This window comes from Saimiri boliviensis, chromosome 20, assembly GCF_048565385.1.
Source record: "Saimiri boliviensis isolate mSaiBol1 chromosome 20, mSaiBol1.pri, whole genome shotgun sequence".
Lineage (NCBI taxonomy): Eukaryota > Metazoa > Chordata > Mammalia > Primates > Cebidae > Saimiri > Saimiri boliviensis.
In genome coordinates this window covers 34,988,039-34,997,794 of record NC_133468.1, presented here as the reverse complement: position 1 = coordinate 34,997,794, position 9,756 = coordinate 34,988,039, and the positions used below count along the sequence as shown (strand labels likewise).

General features: G+C 47.7%; 1 pseudogene; it reads right to left on the bottom strand.

Annotated features, from left to right (window-relative positions):
* Positions 1-8,573: 8,573 nt before the first annotated feature.
* On the bottom strand, positions 8,574-8,706 carry LOC120360471 (U4 spliceosomal RNA; annotated as a pseudogene).
* Positions 8,707-9,756: the final 1,050 nt, after the last annotated feature.

The window sequence follows — 9,756 nt, the reverse complement described above, 5'->3', positions numbered from 1 at the left end:
GACTGGAGACCATGAGTTCATCTGCCTCGAGGAGTGACAAATGTGCCAGCCTGAGCCTGATAATTTTAAAGAATTCAAAGACCCTGACCTGGCTTCACATGTACGTGGGTTTCCAGAGAACTCCTTAGAAATAGTTCCGTCACCTGTAAGTCCCCAAGTCAGAAATAAAGGTATTCTTTTTTTTTTTTTGAGATGGAGTTTTGCTCTTGTCGCCCAGGCTGGAGTGCAGTGGCATGATCTTGGCTCACTACAACCTCTGCCTCCCAGTTTCAAGTGATTCTCCTGCCTCAGCCTCTCGAGTAGCTGGGATTACAGGTGCCTGCCACCACGCCTGGCTAATTTTTTGTATTTTTAGTAGAGATAGGATTTCACCATGTTGGCCAGGCTGGTCTCAAACTCCTGACCATTTGATCTGCCCTCCTTGGCCTCCCAAAGCACTGGGATTACAGGCATGCGCCACTGTGCCCAGCCTATTCTTATTTTTTAAATAGAGGATCTCACTTTGTTCCCCAGGTGGGTCTCCCAACTCCTGGCCTCAAGCAATCCTCCCGCCGCAGGTTCCCAAAGTGCTGGGATTTCAGGTGTGAGCCACTGCACCTGGCCAAGATATTCCTAAGAAGGAAAAGAAAGTGAGGAGTGGGAGAATTCCCTGAATCTATGCCTCCAGGCTGCCAAGGATTCTCAGATAATAAAATGAAAAATAAATAAATAAATAAATAAATGAAGAGTTTACAGTTATCCAGTGTCATACAAAACTATAATGAATAAGAGCTGTTATTTAACAGCCCAACAGGGTGACTACAGTCAACAATAATTTATTCTACAATTAAAAATAACTAGAAGGCTGAGCGTGGTGGTTCATGCCTGTAATTGCAGCATTTTAGGAGGCTGAGGTGGGTGGATCACCTGAGGTTGAGAGTTTGAGACCAGCCTGACCAACATGGAGAAACCCCATCTCTATTCAAATACAAAATTAGCCAGGCATGGTGGTGCATGCCTGTAATCCCAGCTACTCTGGAGGCTGAGGCAGGAGAATCACTTGAACCCAGGAGGGAGAGGTTGTGGTGAGCCAAGATGGCGCCACTGCACTCCAGCCTGAGCAACAAGAATGAGACCCTGTCTCAAAACAAACAAAAAACTAGAAGAGCAAAATTGGAATGTTTGTAACATAAAGAAACGATAACTGTTTGAGGTGATAGATACCCCGTTTACCCTGATGTGATTATTATGCACTGCATGCCTGCATCAAAATTATATCATGTACTTCATAAATACATATACCTATTATGTATCCATAAACATTAAAAAACAAAGAGGCTCATACCTGTAATCCCAGCACTTTGGGAAGCTGAAGCGGGTGGATCTCTTGAGATTAGGAGTTTGAGACCAGCCTAACATGGTTTGAGACCGTGTTGCCCGGGCAACACGGCAAAACCCTGACTCTACTAAAAATAAAAATAAAAAATGAGCTGGGCATCATGGCATGCATCTGTAGTCCCAGCTACTCAGGAGGCTGAAACATGAGAATCACTTAAACTTGCGAAGCGGAGGTTGCAGTGAGCTGAGATTGCACCACCGGACTCCAGCCTGGGTGATAGAGTGAGACTCTGTCTCAAAAAGTGAAATAAATAATAAAATAAATTAAATAAAGCTGGGCATGGTGGCTCATACGTGTGGGAGGTTGAGGAGGGCAGATCACCTGAGGTCAGGAGTTCGAGACCAGCCTGGCCAACATCGTGAAACCCCATCTCTGCTAAAAATACAAAAATTAGCTGGGTGTGGTGGTGGGCGCCTGTAGTCCCAACTGCTCAGCAGGCTGAGGTGGAAGAAGGTCTTGAACCTGGGAGGCGGAGGTTGCAGTGAGCCAAGACTATGCTACTGCACTCCAGCCTGGGTGACAGAGTAAAACTCTGTCTCAAAAAAACAAAACTGAAAGAAGAAAAGAAATGTCAGCGTCCTTGAGGAAATAATTGACCATTTGCCTCAACCCCTCACAGGTGCTCTTGACCAAGAAGGCTTAGTGGGTCCAGGTGTTTATGGAAACCTTTTTGACCAAAGAATGGCTGGGTACTAAGCAAGGCTGATTCAGAGATGGACCCGTGGGAAGCCAGGCTTGAAAATAAAAGCAAGAATTACAAAACAGAGACTTCCTTTAGCGGCTTCAAGTTGTTAAATAACCAACCAGACAACCAGCAAACAGCAGTGTCCAAATTGACAACAGCCACCACCTGGACATCAGAATTTAGATTTATGTGATAAATGTCCAGTTTTTGCTGGGTGTCATGGCTCATACCTGTAATCCCAGTGCTTTGTGGGGCCAAGTCAGGAGGACCGCTTGAGCCCAGGAATTCCAGACCATCCTAGGTAACATAGTGAGACTATCTCTACAAAAAGAAAAGAAAAAACAAAAAAGAAAAAAAAAATTAGCCAAGGGTGGTAGCTGGAGCCTGAAGTCACAGCTCCTCAGGAGGCTGAGACAGGAGGATCACTTGAGCCCAGGAGGTTAAGGTTCCAGTGAGCCAAGATGGCACCACTGCACTCCAGCCTGGGTGACAGAGCAAGACCTTGTCTCAAAAGAAAGTAAAATAGGGGCTGGGCGTGGTGGCTCATGCCTGTAATCCCAGCACTTTAGGAGGCCAAGGTGGGTGGATCACTTGAGGTTAGGAATTCAAGACCAGCCTGACCAACATAGTGAAACCCCGTCTCTACTAAAAATATAAAAATTAGCTGGGCGTGGTGGTGCATGCCTGTAATCCCAGCTACTCAGGAGGCTGAGGCAGAAGAATCGCTTGAACCCTGGAGGCAGAGGTTGCAGTGAGCCGAGATTGTACCATTACACTACAGTCTGTGCAATAAGAGCGAAACTCTGCCTCAAAGAAAAATAAAATAAAATAAAATATCCAGTTTTTTTGTTGGTTTTTATTTCTAAGATGGGGTTTCACCCTGATGACCAGGCTGGTCTTGAACTCCTGACCTCAGGTGATCCACCCACCTTGGCCTCCCAAAGTGCTATGATTACAGGCGTGAGCCACCGTGCCTGGCCCAGTTTTCAACAAAACTATGAGACATATGTCATTTAATCCTGCCAATAGAGGAGTTTCTAACTATCATTTGGGGAAAATAAACCAAAGAAAATGACTGGGTAGACTGGGCATGGTGGCTCATGCCTGTGATCCCAGCACTTTGGGAGGCCAAGGTGGGTGGATCACAGGTCAGGAGGTCGAGACCAGCTTGGCCAATATGGTGAAACCCCACCTCTACTAAAAACACACAAAAATTAGCCAGACATGGTGGTGTGAGCCTATAGTCCCAGCTACTTGGGAGGCTGAGGCAGGAGAATCACTGGAACCCGGTAGGTGGAGGCTGCAGTGAGCTGAGATTGTGCCATGAGCTGAGATTGTGCCATTGTATGCCAGCCTGGGCGACAGAGCAAGACTCCATCTCCACTCCAAAAAGAAAAAGAAAAAAAAAAAAATGACTGGCTGGGCATGGTGGCTCATGCTTGCAATCCCCCAGCATTCTGGGAGACTGAGGCAGGAGGATCACTTTTGCCTGGAAGGCGGGAAGTTGCAGTGAGCTGTGATTGTGAAGCAGGCTATTTCCCTGACCTCTTAGTGGGCAGGAACTGGAGTGCATGGGCGTTGGGACTAGCCAGCTGCTTTGGTGCTGGTAGAGTGACCCACACTCACCCCCTGCTCCACCCCTTGAAGTAGGGGAGCACAGGTGAGTGAGTACAGGAGATGGGACAAGTGCTTTTAGGCACCAGCAAGAGCCAAGTCTGTACTAGCCCCATGGTAGCGTCTAGCCCCAGAGGACGCGTTACAGAACTCTTGTAGCTCCACTGTCTGTGAGTGGCTTAAGTGTTGACAGCTCAGGGGAGGATTGGTGTGACAGCCTTTTGCATTCACACTCATGGCACCCAAATTCTCTTCTGGTGTCCAAGAGGAATGAGGTCACACGAATGAATCGAAGATGGTAAATGCGGGAGACTTTATTGCTGATGAAAGTGGCCCTAAGCGGGAAGAGGAGCTGAAAAGGGGATGGAGCAGGAAGGTAACCTCCCTCTGAAGTCCAGCTGTCCCTGGCCATACTCCTCCAGAGCTACGCCAGCAGACTGTCCCCCTGAAGTCAAGCCACTTCTCTCTGTCTTTCTGCTGTAGTCTTTGATGTCCAGCTACTTCTCTCTCGGCTGGCTGAGCCTGAGGTTTTTACGGGCACAGAATTAGGGGTAGGGCAGGACATGGGTGGTTTTGGAAAAGGCAACATTCAAGCAGGAAAACAGGGATGTTCGTTCTCACTTTGGGCTGTGGTTTCAGGCTTTTCTGCTTGAGGGTGGGACACTCTGTGGAGACACACCCTCTTCTGCCCAGAATTTCCCTGCCTCCTGTCCCTATCATTTGTACCACTGGCCTGGATGACAGAGTGAGACCCTGTCTCAAAGAAGAGAAAAGCAAAGCAAAGCAAAGGGAAGTGAAGTGAAGCAAAGAGAAGAGAAAAGAAAAGAAACAAAATAACAGAGGCAAGTCTCAATGAACTTAGAGGTTTCTTTTGCTAAGGTTGAGGACATGCCCAGGAAAAAGAGACCCAAGCCACAGAAAAATCTGTGACCCGTGCCTTTTCCGGAGACAGTTAGAAAGACTTCAGTATTTAAAGGGGAAAGAGCAGGCAGGAGGAGAAGGAGGAAAGAAGTAAAAAACGAGGGAAGGTAGTGAGGTAAGTGATCACTTTCTTCTTCTTTTTTTGAGATAGAGTCTTGCTCTGTTGCCCAGGCTGGAGTGCAGTGGCACAACCTTGGCTCACTGCAACCTCGGCTCACTGCAACCTCCACCTCCCGGGTTCAAGTGATTCTCCTGATTCAGACCCCCGAGTAGCTGGGATGACAGGCGTGTGCCACCCTGCCTGGCTAATTTTTGTATTTTTAGTAGAGACGGTGTTTCACCATGTTGGCCAGGCTGGTCTCGAACTTCTGACCTCAACTGATCTGCTCACCTCGGCCTCACAAAGTGCTGGGATTACAGGCGTGAGCCGCCGCACCCAGCCAAATGGTCCCTTTTTTTGTGAGGCTTTGATCCATGACCACTGAATCCACATGTTACATATGATAATCAAGTTTAGCCTAAAGCTGCCTCCTTACATATTTAAGTTTGGCCGAAAGGTTTTTCTGTACGTTGTGAATTACAGCAAGTGGAGGTGGAACCCGCCCAGAGCCCACACCTGCGCCAATCACTGAGTTTGGCCAAACAGATGCAGCCAACTGTTGGAGCCGTATTCAAGTAAACCTGTAGCCAGTCCAGTTGTTTCTGTACCTCGCTTCTGATTTCTGTATGGGAAATGCCCTTTGTCTATAAATCTCCTTCCACCACGTGGCCGCACTGAAGTCTCTCTGAATCAGCTGTGATTCTGGGGACTGCCAGATTTGCAAATTTTTTATTGCTCAATTAAGCTCCTTTAAATTTAATTTGGCTGAAGTGTTTTTTAAATACATGTGAAAGGAGGGAAAAAAGAACAGTCAATTATGAATTCATCTTGTGCTGAGTATATCTGCATTTTGTACAGGATGAAGTAAATACAGAGTAGAGGAAGACGTCAATTATGCTTTTGTCTTAGGGTGGGTAGAAGTATAAATTTTTTTTTTTCTGAGTCGGAGTCTCACTGTGTCCCCCCGGCAGGAGTGCAGTGGTGCGATCTCGGCTCACTGCAACCTCCACCTCCTCAGTTCAAGCAATTCTCCGGCCGCAGCCTCCTGAATTGCTAGGATCACAGGCGTCCACCACCACGCCTGGCTAATTTTTGTATTTTTTGCTAGAGACAGGGTTTCACCGTGTTGTCCATGCAGGCTGATCTCTAACTCCTGACTTCATGATCTATCCACCTCAACCTCCCAAAGTGCTGGGACTGCAGGTGTGAGCCCTCATGCCTGGCCAGATTTCTGTTCTTTTTTTTTTTTTTTTTGAGACGGAGTTTCACTCTTGTTACCCAGGCTGGAGTGCAATGGCGCGACCTCGGCTCACCGCAACCTCCGCCTCCTGGGTTCAAGCAATTCTCCTGCCTCAGCCTCCTGAGTAGCTGGGATTACAGGCACGCGCCACCATGCCCAGCTAATTTTTGTATTTTTGGTAGAGACGGGGTTTCACCATGTTGACCAGGATGGTCTCGATCTCTTGACCTCGTGATCCACCCGCCTCGGCCTCCCAAAGTGCTGGGATTACGGGCTTGAGCCACCGCGCCCGGCTCTTTTTTTTTTTTGAGATGGAGTCTTGCTCCGTCTCCAGGCTGGAGTGCAGTGGCGCAATCTCGGCTCACTGCAACCTCTGCCTCCCGGGTTCAAGTGATTCTTCCACCTCAGCCTCCGGAGAAGCTGGGACCACAGGTGAGTGTCACCACACCTGGCTAATTTTTGTATTTTTATTTATTTATTTATGTTTTGAGACAGAGTCTCACTCTGTGGCCAGGCACCAGGCTGGAGTGCAGTGATGGAATCTCAGCTCACTGCAATCTCCGCCTTCTGGGGTTCAAGCAATTCTCCTGCCCCAGCCTCCCGAGTAGCTGGGACTAGAGGCGTGCGCCACCAGGCCTAGCTAATTTTTTTGTATTTTTTAGTAGACACAGGGTTTCACCATGTTGGTGAGGATGGTTTCGATCTCTTGACCTTGTGATCGGCCCACCTCGGCCTCCCAAAGTGCTGGGATTACAGGCGTGAGCCATCGTGCGAATTTACGCGGTCAGGGTGAGGGGGGCCACCTGGGGAGATATGTGGCCTTCAATCTTGCAGCCATCTGCTGAGGGACAAAAGAAAATGCAGTTTCCTGCACGACTCGGTTCCTAAGTGTAGCTTTTTCCTTTGACATAGTGAGTTTGGGGTGTGGTAATTTTATTTTTAAAATAATTTTTTATTTTTAAAGTTAACAGTGTTACCGGAAAGAGGATCCAGTCCAGACCCCAAGAGAGGGTTCTTGAATCTCACACAAGAAAAAATTCCAGGAGCCGGGCGCGGTGGCTCAAGCCTGTAATCCCAGCACTTTGGGAGGCCAAGGCGGGTGGATCACGAGGTCGAGAGATCGAGACCATCCTGGTCAACATGGTGAAACCCCGTCTCTACCAAAAATACAAAAAATTAGCTGGGCATGGTGGCGCGTGCCTGTAATCCCAGCTACTCAGGAGGCTGAGGCAGGAGAATTGCCTGACCCCAGGAGGCGGAGGTTGCGGTGAGCCGAGATCGCGCCATTGCACTCCAGCCTGGGTAACAAGGGCGAAACTCCGTCTCAAAAAAAAAAAAAAAAAAGAAAAAAGAAAAAATTCCAGGCAAGTCCACGGAGTAACGTGGAAGCAGATATATTAAGAAAGTAAAGGACCAGGTCTGGGCGCAGTGACTCACACCTGTAATCCCAGTACTTTGAGAGGCCGAGGTGGGTAGATCATTTGAGGTTGGGAGTTCGGTCCAGCCTAGCCAACATGGGGAAACCCTGTCTTTACTAATAAATACAAAAAGTAACTGGGCATGGTGTGTAATCCCAGCTACTTGGGAGGCTGATGCAGGAGAATTGCTTGAGCCGGGGAGGCGGAAGTTGCGGTGAGCCAAGATCGCGCCATTGCACTCCAGCCTGGATAACAAGAGAGAAACTCCATCTCAAAAAAAAAAAAAAAAAAAATAATAATAATAAAAATAAACTGTCTCTGGGTTGGAGGTGGGGTTTCACCAGGGACCCGTCCCTATTGGCCTAGGCACTGGCTGCCTCCCATCACCATCAGCAGGTTTCTGCCTCATTTTACCCAGTCCCGATTCAAGATGGAGTTGCTCTGGCTCATACACCTCTGACAACAGCAGCTTGCTCCAGATCACACAGCTAATACAAACTGACTCACTCACAAACTCTGGTCCACCCACCATTCAAAGAAACAGGAAGGTATAGCACAAACACAGGAAAACCAGCAGTAACTATAAACAGTGTCTGAAAGACCACCTTTTCTCTCAAAGCACAGCATGAAGGTGAAGTTCCTTTCTCTGCCTAAGATCCAGAGTCCCCACCCAAGGAAAACAATTTTTTTTTTCTTCCCCTTTCTATAAAATCAAGAATGGAACCACACCTGAACAGACCCTTCCATAAGATAATGTCTCTCTCAGGCTCGTTGAAATTCCAAAGAGAATCATGTACAAGTTAATCTCTGTTCCTGAATCCATTCATTCTCCCCAGCAATCCTTCATTTATTTATTTATTTATTTATTTATTTAATTTATATTTATTTATTTAATTTATTTTTTTTTGAGACGGAGTTTCGCTCTCGTTACCCAGGCTGGAGTGCAATGGCGCGATCTCGGCTCACTGCAACCTCCGCCTCCTGGGTTCAGGCAATTCTCCTGCCTCAGCCTCCTGAGTAGCTGGGATTACAGGCACGCGCCACCATGCCCAGCTAATTTTTTTGTATTTTTAGTAGAGACGGGGTTTCACCATGTTGACCAGGATGGTCTCGATCTCTTGACCTTGTGATCCACCCGCCTCAGCCTCCCAAAGTGCTGGGATTACAAGCTTGAGCCACCGTGCCCAGCCTATTTATTTATTTTTTATATAATTCAGTCTACATAGAGACTGTCAAAAATTGCCAACGCTGACTATATTTCAAGCTGTCGTATTGGAAAAAGTCTTCAATTAACAATAATCGTGCCTTGGATAAACCTCATTGGCTACGATACTGTCCCGGTGCAAAGCTTATTTTTATTTTTTTATTTTTTTTTGAGACAGAGTTTCGCTCTTGTTACCCAGGCTGGAGTGCAATGGCGCGATCTCGGCTCACCGCAACCTCCGCCTCCTGGGTTCAGGCAATTCTCCTGCCTCAGCCTCCTGAGTGGCTGGGATTACAGGCACACGCCACCATGCCCAGCTAATTTTTTGTATTTTTAGTAGAGACAGGGTTTCACTATGTTGACCAGGATGGTCTCGATCTCTTGACCTCGTGATCCACCCGCCTCGGCCTCCCAAAGTGCTGGGATTACAGGCTTGAGCCACCGTGCCCGGCCGCAAAGCTTATTTTTAATTTTTTTGAGATGGAGTCTCACTCCGTCACCAGGCTGGAATGCAGAGGCGTAATCTCGGCTCATGCAACCTTCGCCTCCCAGGTTCAAATGATTCTCCTGCCTCAGCCTCCCGAGTAGCTGAGACTACAGGAATGTGCCATCACACCCAGCTAATTCTTGTATTTTCAGTAGAGATGGGGTTTCCCCATGTTGGCCAGGATGGTCTCGATCTCTTGACCTCATGATCCACCCGCCTCAGCCAATCCCAAAGTGCTGGGATTACAGGTGTGAGCCACCTTGCCCAGGCTATTTTTATTTATTTATTTATTTTTTTTGAGACGGAGTTTCGCCCTTGTTACCCAGGCTGGAGTGCAATGGCGCGATCTCGGCTCACCGCAACCTCCGCCTCCTGGGGTCAGGCAATTCTCCTGCCTCAGCCTCCTGAGTAGCTGGGATTACAGGCACGCGCCACCATGCCCAGCTAATTTTTTGCACTTTTTAGTAGAGACGGGGTTTCACCATGTTGACCAGGATGGTCTCGATCTCTCGACCTCGTGATCCACCCGCCTCGGCCTCCCAAAGTGCTGGGATTACAGGCTTGAGCCACCGCGCCCGGCCTGATATTACCTTCTTTAGATCTGTATTTCCAAAAGAGTCTATGAATTATAATGCTGTATTCTAGGCTGATTATATCAACTGAAAAATATTACCTAAATTTTGCTGCACTCTAAATTTAAACAGAGGAA